Source organism: Mustela nigripes, chromosome 9 (genome assembly GCF_022355385.1).
Source record: "Mustela nigripes isolate SB6536 chromosome 9, MUSNIG.SB6536, whole genome shotgun sequence".
NCBI lineage: Eukaryota > Metazoa > Chordata > Mammalia > Carnivora > Mustelidae > Mustela > Mustela nigripes.
This window is the reverse complement of record NC_081565.1, coordinates 43,326,927-43,345,765: the sequence shown is the minus strand read 5'-3', so window position 1 is coordinate 43,345,765 and position 18,839 is coordinate 43,326,927. Positions and strand designations below refer to the sequence as shown.

General features: G+C 40.4%; 1 long non-coding RNA gene and 1 pseudogene across 1 annotated transcript in view; one reads left to right on the top strand and one right to left on the bottom strand.

Moving 5' to 3' along the window:
* LOC132025108 (uncharacterized) overlaps nt 1-18,839 on the bottom strand; it is a 321,473-nt gene that overhangs the window by 116,020 nt on the left and 186,614 nt on the right. Inside the window, exon 3 of the long non-coding RNA XR_009406419.1 lies at nt 1,086-1,252. This is a non-coding gene — a long non-coding RNA (uncharacterized LOC132025108). The remainder of the gene's footprint in view (nt 1-1,085; nt 1,253-18,839) is intronic.
* LOC132025252 (U6 spliceosomal RNA) lies at nt 9,847-9,943 on the top strand (annotated as a pseudogene).

The following is an 18,839-nucleotide window of genomic DNA, read 5'->3' as shown; positions in this document are numbered from 1 at the left end:
CCTCCTCTCTCTCTCTCTGCCTGCCTCTCTGCCTACTTGTGATTTCTCTCTGTCAAATAAATAAATAAAATCTTTAAAATATATATATATATATCTTTTAACAAAAAGCCAATAGGCCTAAAATAGTTTCTCAGGATAGGTCATCTTTATTCCAAAAAGTCAATTCCAAAAAAATGGAAAAACAAGAATCACAACATGAACACAAAGAAGGAAAACTAGTCATTTCAGTAAATGGAAAAAAAAAAAAAAAAACTGCTGACATAAATAATAAGTTAGGCCTGAAATGAAATGTCCTTAAATTTACAAGTGGTCTCAATCAAACAGAACAAAGAGTAACTACATATTAAATGATGAGAATATATACTTTAACCCACGAACAGTGAGATAAGCAAGGATGTTTGTTTACGATCAGTAGTCAACATAAATTAAAATTCCTAAACAACAAAAAAAAGGAAGAAAAGATAAAAATTGAGGGAAGAAAAAGAGAAAACAGAGTTATTATTTGCAGGCAAAAAATAAAATAAAAAAAAAAAAACCAACAACAACTATATACTTAAAAAAATCCAAGAAACTGGTACTGGGATCGAGTCCCGCATCCGGCTCTCTGCTCAGCGGAGAGCCTGCTTCCCTTCCTCTCTCTCTGCCTGCCTCTCTGCCCACTTGTGATCTCTCTCTGTCAAATAAATAAATAAAATCTTTAAAAAAAAAATCCAAGAAACTTTATAGAAACTACTAGAAATTATTCTATAAAATTGCTAAGTATACCATCAATACAAAAATACTGTGTTGTATATTCCCAATTACCAATTTTTTAAATCAAATAAATGTTTTAAGATAAAATATAACTCTCAAAAATTAAAAAAAGAAAGAAAAAATTACTTTTTATAGGAGAAAGGTGAATAAGTATAGGGATCAAGCCAGGATCATAAACATCTCGTTAACAGAAGTGACAGAAAGAGCAAAAGCAAGGGAAGGAAGAAAGTTATCAAAAAGAAAACGAAAATGGAAAGAGTCCCAACACTGAAGAAAGTTTCCAAACAGAGTAAGACCACTGATTTATCTCACACAATGCTTGAAAGACTCACAAGAAAACACAAGTCCTAGGATGCCTGGGTGGCTCAGTGGGTTAAGCCTCTGCCTTCAGCTCCGGTCGTGATCTCAGGGTCCTGGAATCGAGTCCCGCATTGGGCTCTCTGCTCGGCAGGGCGCCTGCTTCCTCCTCTCTGCCTCTCTGCCTACTTGTGATCTCTCTCTGTCAAATTAAAAAAAAAAAAAAAACTTTAAAAAAGAAAACACAACTTCTTAGTATTACAGAAATCAGAGATTATGAGAAACTTTGTAAGCTTCTGCGGGAGTGCAGAGGCTCAATTTCACATGTAAAAAATCAAGAATCATAATATGAGGCTCAGGCTTGTTAACAATAACAAAATGAAATCTTAAAGACAGTATATGGATACCTTACACATTCCAAAGTAAAGATATTTCTGATTCAGTGATGAGGTTAGCCACTGGAGGATGTATTCAAACAAAATATGGTAGTCAATCAAAGATCATTGTAGATATTCCAAGTAGAAATGCTTTCATAGGGACACCTGGGTGGCTTAGTCTGTTAAGCATCTGCCTTTGGCTCAGGTCATGATCCCAGGGACCTGGGATCAAGTCCCACATTGGCCTCCTTGCTCAGTGGAGAGCTTGCTTTTCTCTCTGCCTCCTCTGCCTGCCACTCTGCCTGCTTGTGCTCTCTCTCTCTCTGACAAATAAATAAAATTTTAAAAATAAAAAAAAAGGAAGAAAGGTTTTAATAAAGGGAATTAGAAAATTACACAAGCAATGGATAGGGTGCCTACGTGGCTCAGTCGGCTAAGCTTCTGACTTTTGATTTTGGCTCTGGATATGATCTCAGGGTCATGAGATGGAGCCCCACTGCAGGGGGTGGGTCCCCACTCAGTGGGGAGTCTGCTTGAGATTCTCTCTCTCCCTCTGTCTTTACCCTTCCAGCTCCCACCCCTGCTCTCTCACATGCATGCTTCTCTTTCTCTAAAATAAATAAATAAAACTTTTTTAAAAGGAAAATTACATATCTGATAGAAATGCTTGGGAACTGGGTTCAGAGAAAGTGTTGAATTCCATCTCAGTTGCTTGCAGACCCCAGGGTAATTCTCAAGAGCTTCCCACTTCTACCTACAGTCTGCACGGAACTGCCATCAGAGAATTATGTCTTCTATTTTGCCTTTCAAAATTTCCTGAGAATACTCTCTTTGGTAGAGTCTACCCCAAAATTATGAGAAAAAGCTTTCTGGAAAATGGAGTTTCAAGCTCCTGCCATGCAATGCAGGGGAAAATATTAAAAAGGATGACAGTGACATTTCCCATATGAAAGAGACTCTGTCACAGGAAGAGGAAGACATGGAACTGAGACAGGCCAGTGGGAGAGAAGGGAGGGGGATTCCCAGATTCCCACAGAGAGAGTATCTAGGGGAGAGCCAAACAGCAGGTCCACTACAGATCAAAGGAAGAGGGCCAAGAAATGTAGCAATGATATCACTGAGAGAAAAAAAAAAATGAAAACTCAATGGCTCAACTATAAGCAATATTTACATAATTCTCATGTCAGCTAAAAACTAGCATTCAATTTTGTGTCACTGAAATCATAAATAATTCACATGTCCAGAAACATGGATACTGAAAATTTTCAGTATGTTCAGAAAACGAAATATTATAGAGCAACTAGTGAATAAACTAGACGTGTGTACTGACATGGTTAAGTCTCACTAACGTGAGATGGATCATGAAAATAACAAGTTGAAGTACGTTACTTTTGATGAAAATACTTAAAACAATATCATCCACTATTTGTGGTTGCCTATATCTTATTACAAAGTAAAATATAGGGACTGGATAGTCACAAAATTTATGATGGCAGTTGAAGAGAAGGAAACACGGATGAAAAGAGAAAGGTAATATTTCCTAATACAATGGGAATACAGGGGAATTTTCATGTGGTTACTTATTTTTTTTAATTATTTGAAAAAAAAAACGTATTACCTATAATGCCCTCATCTTGGGTAGTGAGTACATGATGTCTGTCGCAGTGTCCTTTAAATAGTTCTGTTTATCTTCTCGATTGAAAACAAGGATTTCAAAAAGCAATTTACCTATCCTGCTCCTTGATAACCACAGAAGTCATATCTCTAGGAGATAATTCAGGAGGAATGTGGTCCATCATGTTGTGATCAAGCAATTTAGATCAGTTCTTTCTATTTCAGACTTTCTGAACTACAGACTCATAAGGAAGTGCAGTAAACACCACTATTGCCTATTAATAGCTCAGCCTCCTACAGGCACATCCTCCCATTAAGAACACTTTCCTCTGCCAGCATCCAAACAAGGTAATGACGATAATAACAAACATTTCTAGACAATTTGCCAGGCACTTGCAGAGCTAACTTTTACTGGGTGTTTAATGCGTCAGGAAGTGTTAGGTGCTTTCACAACCATTGTCTAATATGACCTCCTCAGAGCCCCTATAGCAGGACATAATAAAAGAAAGGCAAGCTTTAGAAAAGGTGAATCAGAGTCTGAAACTTTGCTCCATCCCCTACACTCCTTGGGACCTTGGAGCTACGAAATTATCTCTGATCCAGTTTTCTCATATATAAAACAAAGAGAATTTGCCTGCCTTTCAGGTAAAGGTCAAATGAAATAGCATCTAAGAGGAGCCTAGCATGGTACCTAAGTAGGACCTCCGTGAATGTTACCTCCCCATTTTATAGACGAAGAGACCAAAGTTCTGAGGGTTTCAGTGATGTGACCTTGACCACACAAAAATAACAGAATCAAGGAGGTACAGCAATTAAGAGTATGGACTGTAGAGCAGGCTATCTGGGGATCAAATCCCAGCTCTGCCACCTATCAGCTGAGTAACTGTAGGCAGGTTGTTTAATGTCTCTGCGCGTTAGTTTCCCCCTTATGTAAAATGAGAATTATTAGGGTAACTATGTCCTAGGAATGTTATGAAGATTTTATAATCAAGTATTTGAAACAACCTGACATATAAGAAGCACCGTGTAATTTCATTAATAAGTGGTAACAAATAAGTCACACACTCGCTATACGGAAAATTCATACTCCATGACAGGACATGTGGAGTTGCTCTCTGCACTGCCCTCTGGCTGCCTCAGCCAGCAGGGGCGGTCATATGTGGACACTCCGGTTTGGGGGGCTGGGGTGCATTTCTTACCAAGTGTTAGGAGAAGAGTGGTGCTTAAAAGAAAGAGGCATAAAGGTAAAGCATCAGCAACATCTTTAATTCTTACCTTCCTATGGGTAATGCTCTTTTCAGCTCCTTGTGTTTTTTTTAGAAGTTTCAACTAAGCCAATCAACAAGTACAGAGGAGCTAAATCTTAAGATTTCACTACAATCCTAAGCTCAGAGGCTTGCCTTGGAATATGGACAAGTCTCTGTTCCTCCATGACACGTCCTTTTCCCTTTTACCAGCAGCAGTGAGGACTTGCTGGCACCGAGTCCCCATTACCCTCTTCCTGAAGGGCATGCATAACTCACTTAATTGCTTCACACTACAGTACACTGCTATTTAGAACCAGTCTGTTTCTTTCCGTTGTAACAGCATGGAAATAAATAAGCAATTTTCATACATTAGGAAACATAAGCATGCCAGCGTCTAATTCATACTTATGTGATTAATAAACCAGAGCACTTAGATGAAACACAGCGCACCACACAAACACTGTCCCATTAGAGCAGCCGTTGGAGTGTGAGATATTACCCACAGTGGTCTCACAGCTGGACCCAGTAAACAGCCCCAATATGGAAACTCAGGGAACTTTCCTATCCTAGAGTGGATGCTCTCCTTTAGGTTGAAAAATGAAAGGCGAGAAATGGAGAGCCAACTTTCCTGCTTTTGTAAGTGGGATTGGCTCTGCGTAAGCTAGGAGCCGTTTGCATGATTCTGAGCAAATCTATTTTCTGTGCCTTGTTTATTAATGGACAGAAAAGCCAGCCTGAAAATGAAATTGATTTTATTCACTTAGGATTTTATACTCCATTGCACAACCACAACCCAGCAAATTCTTCATTAAGAGAGATAATTACTTTAATGAAGATTAAATATAATTTAAAATTCACATTTATCTTTATCTACCTAAAGCAGGTCAGAATTAACCTAAAATGGTTAGGGAAGTAGGAAGGAATGGGTTTCTCCAAAAAGTCTCCATCTGCTTATATAAAGGTGAGTCTGGTCTGACAGTCATCCCTGCCTTTCTTCCTCTTTCTCTTCTTCTTCTCGTTTCATCCATTAGTGTCTCCTGCATCAAGCCCAAATCAGACCTTCTGCTTTCTAATAATCTTAATGTGGGGATGTTTGGCAGAGGCAGCAGGATAGCAGCAATTAATATTCTGGGATGTTCAATGATCTATGAAAAGCTATATCTATGATGGGCATATGGGGGGAAAACACTAAGATCAGAGAAGTAGCAGGTTGATTTTAGAAATGTTCTCCCTCCTCGCAGCAGAGTGTTTCCATTCCACCGGCCAATGAGAGGAAGCCAAGAATGATACTGAATTGATCGGTATCACTCATCGTTTCATGTGGTGTTAGAATTGCTCCTCATTAATGGCATTTGAGCATTATTGTGGAAAGAGCTTAGGAGACTTAAAAAAAAAAAAAAAGGAGTTTAACTTCTTCACTTCTCTGAGTCTGGGACTCCTCATTTGTAAGACGGGACTAATACTGCCCACCTTGAGCTCAAAAGATTTAGAGCACCTGGCGTTAGAGATTAATCCTAACTGTAATATACTGCCTGTCGTGTCATAAGTTTTCTTCTAAAACCTCCAAAACACAGTACCAATGACCCAGTAATCCCTAGGTGACAGCAACACTTGGTTCTGCAGAAGTGACCAGTGAGTTTTGCCCCAGGCTGTTGCTGTTCCTGACCTAAGCGGTGGCACAGACTAAAGGAGGGGAACAGGGAAGCACAGACCCAGCACAGCACAGTTAGGCAAAGCCCTGAGTGTGTATCATCGTTCATTCTCCAGGGAGGAAAATGAAGTCTAGTTTAGTGGGAAGATACAACAGGCTTCCAGAGGCAGTATTTCAAATGATGGTTCTCATTTACTGAATACCGATGGGACATGACACATTACATACATTATCTTATTTAATGAGTGTAACTATATAGTTTATCATCCGAATCAGGACACTTTCAGAGTCAAAGGGAATATTGTAAATACTTACATCTAGACAGCAAGTGTAAACCTGGATGGTCCTGGGCAAGCCAATTGTGTGGCTGCCCCATGTTTAATCGACGTAATCACTCTATGACATAGAAAACATTCCCCATTTCGCAGAAGGACACCGATACAGAGTGGTTAAAAGTAAAGACCCAAGCACATTCAAACTACCAAGGGGCAGACCCACGGTCAAAACCCCAGCCTGTAAAATGCCAGCGCTCCTTCCCTTGAACAGGCTCCCCCTCCTTGAAACCCTGGCATCACAATATCAGCTGCCAAATAACAGCATTAATTTTGTTTTGAAACCCTGCCTTTATTGAGTGAATACCATGTTTCAAGTTCTAGGTCATGGCTTCCAAATGCTATCAAAAAAAGAGGGCAAAAATGGGTGATGAGAAAGCAAAATGGCGCCATGAAAGGCAGTCTTATCCTAATGAGCGTCCAGTTCTTTCTGAGACACAACAGCCTGAATACCAGTGGCCTGAGCTAAGGCTTATTCAAGCATGGAGAAGGACTGTCAGCGGGGCGGACGTCAATAAGCCTCCTTCTCCATGGGCCGCTCTGTATTCTCGTGCACCCAATGAATTCCTTGATCTAGATCAACTTGCTGCTGATATTTAGTGATCTGCAATCACAAATAAATTTGACTTATTCCTAGAACATGCCAGGAGCTATTCTCCACACCCCAGCCCCGAAAAAGAACTGAATAGATATAAAAATGTAGAGAGATGCTCAACATTCAGGTCTCTCTATAATGTTTCTCTAGGTGAAAATGATGGGCACCACGTGCCCATCCTTTGGCACCCCCTTCCAGTCACTGTCTGAGCTTCCCTTGTCTCTTAAACACCAGAAGGGTGGCCAGTCGGGCCTAGTTCAGAAGCTAACTGCCAAACACTCTGAGCTGCAGATTTCCCAACAAGAAAACATTGCTTCTCAAATGTTAGTGGGTTGAACAATTACCTGTAGGGCTTGTCAAGCTCAAAGAAATATAACTCAATCGCTATTTGGTTAAAACCCATTCCAGGGGCCCTCCCTTGGAGATTCTGATATATTAGGTCTGGTGTAGAGGCTGAGAATTTGCATGTCTCGTAAGTTTTCAAGTCATGGTGATGATGATGATGTCCACAGACCACAGTCTGAATAGTAATAAGTTGTATCAGTAATGCCAAGCTCACGGTTCATGTGAAAATAGGAAGAGATGTGCTGATCTTCAGCAGAGCTGCTGACTCACAATGCCTTTCCATCAGCATGCATATGGCGAAGAGAAGATGAACAAAAGTCCAAGAGTATGAGTAGGAATAAAACTTGGGGACACTTAATCATTCCAGACATGCCAGGTACAGGATTTAATTATATCCCAATCCCCACTGTTACAATCCATTCTATGCAGCAATACAAATGGGGTGAACTGACCCTAAGGACACTTCTCTGGGTTTTGTTTTGTTTTTTAGACACAGAACACATCTTTTTGGTCACAAATTCCATTCGCCCCTTTAGGCTCAGCTGCATCTCCATGGCGTCCAAACCCTATCTCCAATCATCTTAACTACTACTTAAAAAATAAAACATAAATCTTCCCACGAGAACAGCTCTCAAGCAATAGGTAAAGCGATATTTACTTCGCTGAAAACAGGATTCCCCTGTTAGACCAACTGTCAACATCGCGATCAGCCAGAGTCCTTCAGTCTGTCCTTGTCGAATGCAGCATGGTAATCAGGGAACGCGCTCCCTCCTCCTCCTCCCTCCCCTCCCTTCTTTCTGGCTTTCTCTCCTCACGACATTATTTAATCTCTCTGCTGCAGCTTCTTGGGATTAGCTACAGCATCTATTAATAGTTTTACTTCTGTTTACAGTTCCAAGGGGAGAAAAATGGCTCATTCCTTCTCTCCAATCTTGAAGATACGTCTTATTGCAGCAGGAGGAAGACGCATGGGCCCCGTGAATAACCTATTTCCACAATCATTCCACTGTAAAGATGTTAATGTGCTTCTATGCCGAATGGATCCACTTAATAGGCAGAACAAGTTGGATATAAACTCTTTAATTGCTTTCAGCACACCGATTATCTTCCTGTGTCACCTATTGTATAATGCAAAAATGTTAACAAAAGCACTTACTGAAGACATTATTGGGAATTAAAAAACAAAGAACCATCAGTTGTCACTAAATATGCCTTTCATGTTCCCAAATGAAATGCATTTGCGCACTCAAGAAATAGGATAGAAATGTGCAGGCCTGCCATTGTCAGATGCAAACATCTTCATTAGATTTTGATCCAGCTGCTGCAAGATCTATAAAAAGAGCTATCAAAGCCTGCAACTCATTATTGGTTATTTCAGGAAAACTTCAAAAAACCCATCCCCAAACCTGCACGGATCTTTTCTGACAACTTCCCTGGGCTGGGCAGTTGGTTTGCAAGGAGCCGCGTCAGGAGCTGCGTCAAAAACCTCTGCCCAGCTGGCCGGCCGCCCGTGATGCCTGAATGCGAGAAGCCACAGCCGCAGAGCCCACCTGTGTTCCGGGGCACTTAGGCTGTAAGTCTCTGCCTATCACCTCCCAGATCTCCTGTTCCAACCAAACGTTATCTCCTTAAAAGCATATAAGTGAAAGTAGCCAAACTCGGGTCTTTATAGACCAAAACGGAAAGATTAATATATGCAATGTCTCCTAACATCCTTTCTTGGTTGCAATAAATCTTCTGATGCATATTGGCAGTCAGCTCATTTCTAGCATGTTATTTTCTGCAGAGGCTATTTTAAAAGAGGAAAAAGACTTGTAAGGGGAGTCAGCAGGGAAGGGAAAGAAGAAAGGAAAGGAAAAAGAGAACAAGTCGGGGTTCTGGGGATCGGCTATAGAGAAGGTTAAAGGACGTAATGCATGAAGTGTCAAAATTACCCGCAATCCTTCCTTTGAATTCTGCTGAAACAGAAGGGACCCTACAAAGACTAAAGAGTGTTCATATTAATCACAGTCCCTGGATCTTGACTTGGGGACCTCTTCAGTCAGGCCCAGGTCTCCGGAGGCTTCTGATGGACACCAAACAACTCACAGAGAACAACTGTCAGAGCTGTCACTGTCACTTAGAAAGGGCTCTTTCCCCTCTTGGTCTATATGTCTTTCTATTCATGACAAAGAGAAATGCAAATTGTGATCACTCTTATTCAACCTTGGTAAACAAGGAGGGAGGAATACTCCAGACCCCTAAAGCAATCTGCTTGAAAGATTTTTGACTTTGGGGCACCTGGCTGGCTCAGTCAGTAGAGCATGTGACTTTTTATCAGGGTCCTGAGTTGAAGTCCCACACTGGGTGTAGAGCCTACTTAAAAAAAAAAAAAAAAAATCAAAGATTTTTGGTTCTGTTTTTAATTTACCCACCAAATTGTCTGTTTTATGGTCAAAAGTAAATTGAAATGCTCAAGATATTGATGTGATTTCATATCCATTATTTGAATTAGGTACAAGAGCTCACTGGGGCATCAGTTTATTATATTATATTATTATTAAAGCTATTACCCAAATCTTAATGCTCTGGAGGCCCACAATATGTTTTTTTCTTGCATATATCATTCTTACTCCTTCCAAACATGACCTTTTCTATGCTCTCTTCAGCAGCACATATACTAAAATTGGAAATAATATACAGAGAAGATTAGCGTGGCCCTTGTGCAAATCCATGAAACATTCCATACTTTTTCAACTAAACAAATAATAAGGTTTATTAATCTTTTTAGAAGGCATTTTAATTTTTTTTTTTTTTAAGTAGGCTCCATGTCCAGTGTGGAGCCCAGCGCAGGGCTTGATCTCACACAGTAAGATCAAGACCTGAGCCAAGACCAAGAGTCGGACACTTAATCAGCTGAGCCACCCAGGAGCCTGAATTTTTTTTTTAAGTATTTTTTCTTAGATTTTATTTATTTATTTGACACAGAGAGACAGCCAGAGAGGGAACACAAGCAGGGGGAGTGGGAAAGGGAGAAGCTGCAGAGCAGGGAGCCTGATGTGGGACTCAGTCCCAGGACCCTGGGATCATGACCGGAGCCGAAGGCAGACACTTAACAACAGAGCCACCCAGGCGCCCTAAGAAAGTATTTTAAAAATAACTTGTTCTGCGGTGCTTTAGCAATTGTCGTCCCTCCTGCTGACTGCCTTAGTCAATGGAGTCACGCTGATAAGAATGGCAGAGATGGAGGTCCATGCTTCCTCCCACCAGAGTGGATTTTGAGTTGGGAACCCACTGCAGCTGGACAATCTTTCTAAAATGTGAACCCGATCATGAGGCTCCCCTGTGTAACACCATTCAGTGATTTCCTACTGCCCTTCAGATAAAATCACATCCCTGCTGTGTGGCTCCAGGCAAGTTATTAAACCTCATTGTGGCTCAATTTCCTTTTGTATAAAATGGTGATAATAATCGTGAAGAAAATATATGTAAGGCACTTAGCACAAAGTTAATAAATGCTCACTATTATTATTATTATTGATATTATCTCACCGACCATGTTCCTTTTCAGTTTCCCCTTCACCCTGACAGCCATTCTCAACAATGAGTTCCTCAACTCCCATGGGCTTTCTTGCCTTTATGCCTTGACCTGCGGTTCTCTTTCTGTTTGCAACACCCTTTTTCTCCTCCTGGCCTTTGGCCAGTTTTATTGCTAATAATTTACAAGCTGTCAGCTTAAATGCATATTATCAAGATGGCCTTCCCTGACCGTAAGGTCAGGTTTGCTTACCCCAATATATGCATGCAATGCACACTTCCTCTACAGTAATACACACCATACATTACTGTAACATTTTGCCTGACTGACGGATCTATAAAGGACCCAAGGTTAGATTCGCCTTGCTCCCCACTTTTTCAGTAGCAAGCGCAAGTGGGGCGGATTAGATTATAATGCAATGGACAAAGAAATCTCATTGGATTACAAAGATTAGTCCTTGATCACACTGAAATAATCACAGGATGACTCCACCGTGTTTTCATGCTGAGCGCCAAGCTGATGGACACCCCACGCCTTGGAACATTGCTGATCTCGTGGTAGAGAGAAAGGGAACACAATAATCCTCTTAAAACTCCCCAGCAGCAGTGGCTCATCAGATTCCCCCTCACATTTTATTGGCCAGGGCAAGTCACATGGCAAAGCCCAACTAACTTACGTCAATCAGGGGGGGCATCCTTGTGTGGAAAATGCACAACAAACAGGGACCCTACAATATTCAGTAAATGGTTATAGATGCTAAAACTGAGCTCAATGAAGGTTAGTTCAATGAAATGTTTCTTTGCTTCAAGCTGACAAACCTAAACCCCACACCAACTAAAATCTTGCCAGAAACTTCTCTGTTATTCAAAGAGATACTTATTTCTTGAAATTTTTGACTTTAAAAATCACTCTCCTTTCAGTCATGGGGCCATGTTTTCTGCCACAGGCACCGGCTGCCTATGTCTGTGGTCACAGTTTATAGGTCATACCAGTACACCACATTGGAGGAAAGAAGGATAATTAGATTCAACAGCATCCACACCGTCCCCGTAATTTGTTTGCTTACTCTATGCAAGTTAGTCATCCAGACAGATGAGGTAACATCCAGTCTCACAGGGCTATCCAGTGAAAAGGGAAACTTGGAGATCCGTTCCTCTAACCCTTAGGTAACACGCAAAAAAAGAGCTGAGTGATTTGCCAAACAGTAGCACAGCTAGGATTAAAATACAAATTGCCAGTTTTAAAACAAGTGCTCTTTTGAAGTAAGTCAATCAGAAAAAAACAATTAGCATATGATCTCTCTGATACAAGGAATTTGAGAGGCAGGACGGTGGGGGGGAGCTATGGAGTGTAGGGAAGGAAAATATGAAACAAGATGGGATCGGGAGGGAGACAAACCATAAGAGAATCTTAATCTCACCAAACAGAGGGTTGCTGGGGGGCGGGGGGGGTGTCGGGATAGGGTGGCTGGTTTATGGACATCAGGGAGGGTATGTGCTATGGTGAGGGCTATGAAATGTATAAGTCTGATGATTCATGGACCTGTAACTCTGGGGCAAATAATGTATTATATGTTAATAAAAAATAATTTTTTAAAAAAGTGCTCTTTTAATTATAGCATAACCTTGCCATAAGGAGGCACCAAATGTGAATGATTGCAAGAGGTCACCATTGAACAGATGAGGAAACTGAAACCCAGGGGTAAAGTGACTTCCTCAAAGCTGCCCACATTATTAGTTCTATTTTGCCTGGCCACACAGAACCACAAGGAAATCTAAGTTGTTTCAGCATCTAGGATGGTACCTGCTCTTCACTGAAGGCTCAGAGAAATTGTTCATGAACTGAACTGAACTGATTGAATTGGATTGAGTTGAACTGAAATCACAGAAAATGTAGAGATGCTTTTCTTTTGCACTATCCTTGTTTTCATTTCCCCTGGAATTTTAAGCTTGCCAAACCAGCAAGTTATACACCAACAACTATGATTTTGCTAGCTTCTCCTCTATTAATATCCTTGTTCCCTGTTCCTTCCGTATTTATAACTACCAACTTTCTCTGAGCAGAAACAAATTAATACCTGGAAATCTTGTCATCTCATGACATTTATAGAACAATATAGGATCTGGAAAGCAGAATCAACAATTATAAGGGCCCTGAAAGATCATTAGACAAAGAACTTTATTCCCTCTGAGTTAAGCAGGTCAGTTAAAAAAGTGACATAACCCAGATGTTCTTAAGCCACAGGAACAAATGCTATTAAGTCACTGTCTCTCGACAACTAAGTGATATGTACGAGGAATGGGAATTAAATTTGGAGAGAGAATACAGATTCCGGCTGGGCTCCAGGGCTGAAGGATATTAAATAAGAAAGAAACAATAGCACTGTCAAGTCTAATTGTTTAAAACATAAAACTCTTTCCATATGTCTCGAGACAAACAGAGTTGCATAGCATCGGGATGCACTGTGAAGTCAGGCAAAGAGAAAGAATAGCATGTACCATTTGGAATGAAAAACTGATTTATGGGGAATTTGACTCTGCTTCTCCCCCCTTCTCCTCATGCTCCACCCAGGCACTTAGACTTTTGAAAATAGCTATAGGAAACACCATGAAGTCTCTTTTTTGTACGAGATTTGACTATAAAATGAGAAATGATGGGCTTTGTGGTCATACAGAATTTGGTTCCAACCCTGACCATACTCCTTCTTGTTATGTGACCTGAGGCTCAACTTTCTGACCTATAAGCAGAGATTATATTCTTATGGTGCAAGGATGTGTTTAGAATTAAATGAGATAATCCATAATAAAGTCACTAGCATTTGATAGGCATTCATTATGATATACCTTCTTTACGCTTTCCTTTAAACAATGGAGATGCAATCATCCACATAGCGGCTCCATATAATTCTGTGATGAAATGAGAACAATTTTTCACTCATTGACAATAAATTGAGAGATGCCTGCATCTCATCTCTTTGATTAACGAACACAGATTTACTGAGAGCACTATTCACAGGCAAAGCTCAGCGGTAGGTATGATAAAGGTCACAAAGTGTTCTTAGGAAAAATGTATGAAATGAAGGCATTAGCTCAAGACTCCTTTTGTCATTTATGACTTCAAGCAATCAAGAGTATCTGGTCTTTAAAGTATTTTTACTAAAAAAATAAGTATTTTTATTTATGGAATGTATGAGTTCAGTATAGAGAAATGATGGAAAAAAAAAAGAAAAAAATACTTAAGGTACCTGGGTGGCTCAGTTGGTTAAGCGACTGCCTTTGGCTCAGGTCATGATCCTGGAGTCCCAGGATCGAGTCCCACCTTGGGTTCCCTGCTCAGCAGGGAGTCTGCTTCTCCTTCTGCCCCTCTCCCATCTTGCATGCTCTCTCATTCTCTCTCAGATGAATAAATAAAATCTTAAAGAAAAAAACAACTTAGACTCTAGCTAGAATTAGTGAGTTTTATTTCATACTAGATTTGTCGGATACTATGTTTCTAAGGAGTTTTGTGTTACAGGTATGTATCTGTATCTTTGTCTGTATCCATAAAGCCACAGAAAGAGTACTGTGCTTGGGGTTCAACCCCTGCCCTCCCATATTCTAATGGGAAGAATTGTCCTTATGTTGTAGCTGGAATCTCGATTTCCTCACTGTGTAATTAGATTTCCCTAATAGATTTCCTAAAGTCACTGCCATATGTAGAAGTTAAAATGTAGCATAAAACACTTGTGACTCTTCACTACTGTACTGTGTGCATGTGTGTATGTGTATTTATGAAAAATATGTTCCTTGCCAACAACACAACTCTACAGCAATTTCATGGAGATAGCTAGCGTCACATGAAAGCAATTTCACATAATACACTAAGTTGTCAATAAATGAAAAGTTCTCAGAAGACTCAAACTGCTGTTTCAGTATCTCCTAGGACAGGCCAGAGATGGTTTTGAGGCTAATACCAGAGCTCTTCTTCTTTGGTCCCTTAGGGCTACTACGGATCACAGGGATGATGATAGGCCAGTTGGATGCACAGAGTTTTGGAGGTTTAATTGATCCAGGAAAAATTCCAGGAAGATTTTACGGAAGAGGCACTGCCCAATGTTACAGTACTTTTGACCTTCACCTCCCAACTCCCCCTTGACCTCATCACTAAAACAACATAAATTCCACTGCAAATAACTAGAATCATTAACACCAGAACCAGGAGGGGGAGGCTTGGGAAGCTCACATTGTCAGCAGTCTCATCATCTTTATGACCTCCTAGCGCTGCAAAAATCACTCAATGGAGCCCTACATACTTCACATTTCTAACTACTCCAAATTCCCGGTGTGTCTGAATATTTTAATTTCTCATATATTATTTATAAGGACCTGCACCCATATATCAAACAGCCTTTTTAATATAGCTTTTACAACAAAAATTGAAAACATACATTCTTTTCCTGTTCCACAATTATTGCAATCTAATGCAGAAATTTGCCCTGATAGAAAAAAAAATACAGAATAAGGAGAAAGGTATTTTCCATCATAAAAATTTTAACTTGGAGAAGAAAAAGGGCAATTACATAAACAAGTCAATTCAGCCTTAGGGAACGTGTAGCTCACACAGATTTCTGATTGAAAGCCAGCTGAAAAAAGGAGAAGAAACAGATTTAAACTCTTGCTGCATAATTCATCCCACCCTGTTTGAATATTAAGTCTCGGTGTGATTATTACTAGGTTCTTGTTATAACCTTCATTGACCTCTTCAACAAATGACCCACACAATGCCTACTGACCCAGAATCTCTACATATGAAGACAGCTTCACGTTTATTTTCAAAATAGAACTGAAACGTGACACAGGTGATTTCAATACAGGTGTTGCTCAAAAGACACCGTGTATGTCCGTGGTGCCCACAGTCACAGGAGAAGTACTTGACGTGGGTATTGGCAACATCTTCCCCATAGCCATCCCTACCCCCACTCCCCAACTGCCCCTTTAGTGATGTTGTTGCATACACATGTATTGCTGTTAGGTTCTTTTGTCCCCTACTCCATGCCATCCTGGGATCCTCGAGCCTCCTAAATGATCTGTTCAGATTTGCATACGTGAAGGATCATCCTTTGTGCAGTGAAGTTCTGCAGGCTTCTAACAGATATGCAGTGTCCTGTATTCATCCTTACAGTGTCATAGGGAATGGCTCTAGCTAGCCTTCGGATTGTGTGCTTTTGCATCAGGCAGCGGCTTTAGCGGGTGCAGTGTCCTCCAGTGGCTGCTTTGTTCAATCTAATTGTCATTAAGCCTCAGAGCAAAAGACAAATAACAACTATTGACTTGGGAGGTAACAGTTGTAACCAAATATCTGTCTGTGCCTTTCTCTGGGGATGTAACTCTCCAACGTGGTGCGCTGCATTGCTGCTCTCCAGGAAGAATATCAAGTAATGCCCCTGGGCTTGAGAATGGGGGAGAATTGAAACCAAGTTCACATTTTTGGTACCTAGGACATCACAGAAAGAATAAAAATGTTAAAAAGAGAACAACAGGGTCTTCATCTGAAAGATTTTTTTCCTTGGGCTTAATACATACTTCTATTTCCATTCTGTTGTTTATTGCTGAGAAAATTGATAGATAAAAAGTTTTAAAATGTGTTTGAGAGAAATTAGGTCCATATACTTATAATCAAAGGACTAGTTTTGATGACAACAATTATCGTCATCTCTCTGTGAGTGTGTTTTCAACAAACACAGACCCCACTAATGGTAAATTACTTGGCCTTAAGGTTAGAGTTCTTAGATGCATTATATCGACAAAAGCAGAGAGAAGATTACAGCAGTCCCTGGAAAGGAGACCTCACATTTCCTTGTAAGTACAGATACCTTACAAACTAGTCGAAGGGTGTATAACTTTGAACTCAGGAGAGAGAATAGGCAGAAATCAATACTGAATATTTAAAGGTAACAACATTTGGGAGAAAAATTTATACTCATAGCCAAGTCCTGAATCCAGAGAAGAATGTATATCTCTGAGGAAAGTACTTTTCATCCATCACTCAGAAACCACGAGTATATGATATTTTAAAAATGTCGAGTTTCTTTTCTTTGAGTTAGGGAAATGTCTGCTTTACTAAACCATGCTCTCCCAGGGGTATATTTTTCTAAATCGACATTTTCTTATGAAGGTAATCTCCCACTCAACCATGCACCTTGCAAAGCTAAGCCCAGGTCAGAGGACTCTTTGAAGAGAAGATAAAGACCTAGAAATACCAAGAGAGGGTATTCCACTGGGAGGAGAAAATCAGTAAATCTTTTCTAATGCGAATTCTGCTTTGACAAATTCTTGAAAGAGCCATTTGTACCTCTTCATTTAGACTCTCTGTTGATTAATGGAAACGAAAAAATAATTCTCTCACTTGCCGCTTGTGCGGCTTTAGAAACCCCAAAGAGAGTCAACAAAGGTCAGCGGAGCCTTCTACTTCTTTGTCCACAATAACTGAGCTTCGTAGGTTGGAAGAGAAGGAAATGTTGATCTCCCGGGCTTGTTTAGCTTTGCTTTTTAAATTGCTAAATGCCAGCCTGGGAATTCTGCCTAAAATGGTAATAAGTTGCCTTGATACTACACCTTTCATCCAGGAGGCACATGCTTCTCTGAGTTCTGAAACACAGCCATCCTGGAGCTGAAACGCAGTGACTGTTTTAATGTTGAACATTTATTCAGTGCCATGATTATACAAGGTGGAAGAAATTGTTTGAAACAGTACCAAAATATTGCAGTAACAAAGATTGTGGGCTGTGGGTTTTGAAAGTATCCCAGATGCAGTCTGCTTTGTGCTTTCCTTTGCATATGGAATATTTACATATCCCTTTTTAGTCTTAAGATTCCTAAGATGCTCACTTTTGTGGTCCTCAGTTTAGGTTCAACATACACTGCAAAAAATCAGGAAGAATGCATTAAGTCCCTTCTTTTTAGAAAAGCCTTTGCTATTTGCTATTTAGAATACTCCTCAAGAAAAAGGACAATGAGAAAGAATTCTGCCACTACTTTTATTTTATACCTCCTAAAAGAAATTCTGTCTCTGAAAAGAGCAGATGAGGAAAAAAGGTGACAAAGACTCTTCCAGGAACTCCTGACCACATATCTCCTAACTGATTTCTCTTCTGTTAGGCCAAGGGACCAAGAGGGTATCTATCACTGGATTGAAAACAGGTCAGGAACCCAGTCTTACTCATTGTTACTAACCTCAAGACTCAGGCAGATAACAGATCTTCAATAAATCCTTATTAAATTAATAAATGATTGGTTTTCTTATTCTGAAAACACCGAGACCACAACCTGTGACACTTTCAATGCTTGAGCAGAAATTTGTTTTTACTTAAATAGCAAGAGGAGGGGGGGGGGAATGATGATGAAGAAAGCAAGCATGAGGGGCTAATCTGAGAGATGCTGAAAACAGGTTCATGTGCCCTCCAAAAACCAGCCCCCTCTCAGTTTATTGCTGTCAGGAAACAGGAAAAAAACTGCATTATTATGCTCCCCCCAACACACACCACATACAATTGAAGACTCATCAGTCTTTTATAGCTGCACCTAAAATGAGGCTATGCTGTCCTCTCCTGACAGCAAGTTTTCAACGGGGAGCAGAAAAGGGAAGGTCGGTTGCCAAAGAAGATCCTCAAGGGGTTTCGAAGTCTAGGCCCCAGGTCTTGCTAACAGTAGATCTGTGAGACTTTCAAGCCCCTAGTTCCTTCTAGGACTCAGCTTCCTCATCTGTCAAGTGAGAAGCAGTAATTAAAATCTAATCTAGGTGATTTGGGAAAGGACCCCAAGACCGGGACTTGCATTTCATGGCCCTAGAATCGAAATCTGCAATTAGATTAACATCTTCTACTTCTTTGTCTTGCTTGAGTGGTCTTGGAATCACACAGGCAAACATGGCTCACTATATGACCATCTCTCTAGTCATACTCTTGTTACTCTGAGAGCCACGGGGAACCTGACTTGGCTTAGAAAGATGATCGGTCTAGAAAGATGATCAGTCCAGACGAAAAATCCTAAAGCAAAGACCAGCATATTTGGCTTTCTTATTTTATACTTGAGGCAACCAAGTCTCTGAAAGATTAACTGGCCAGCCTAAGCTGT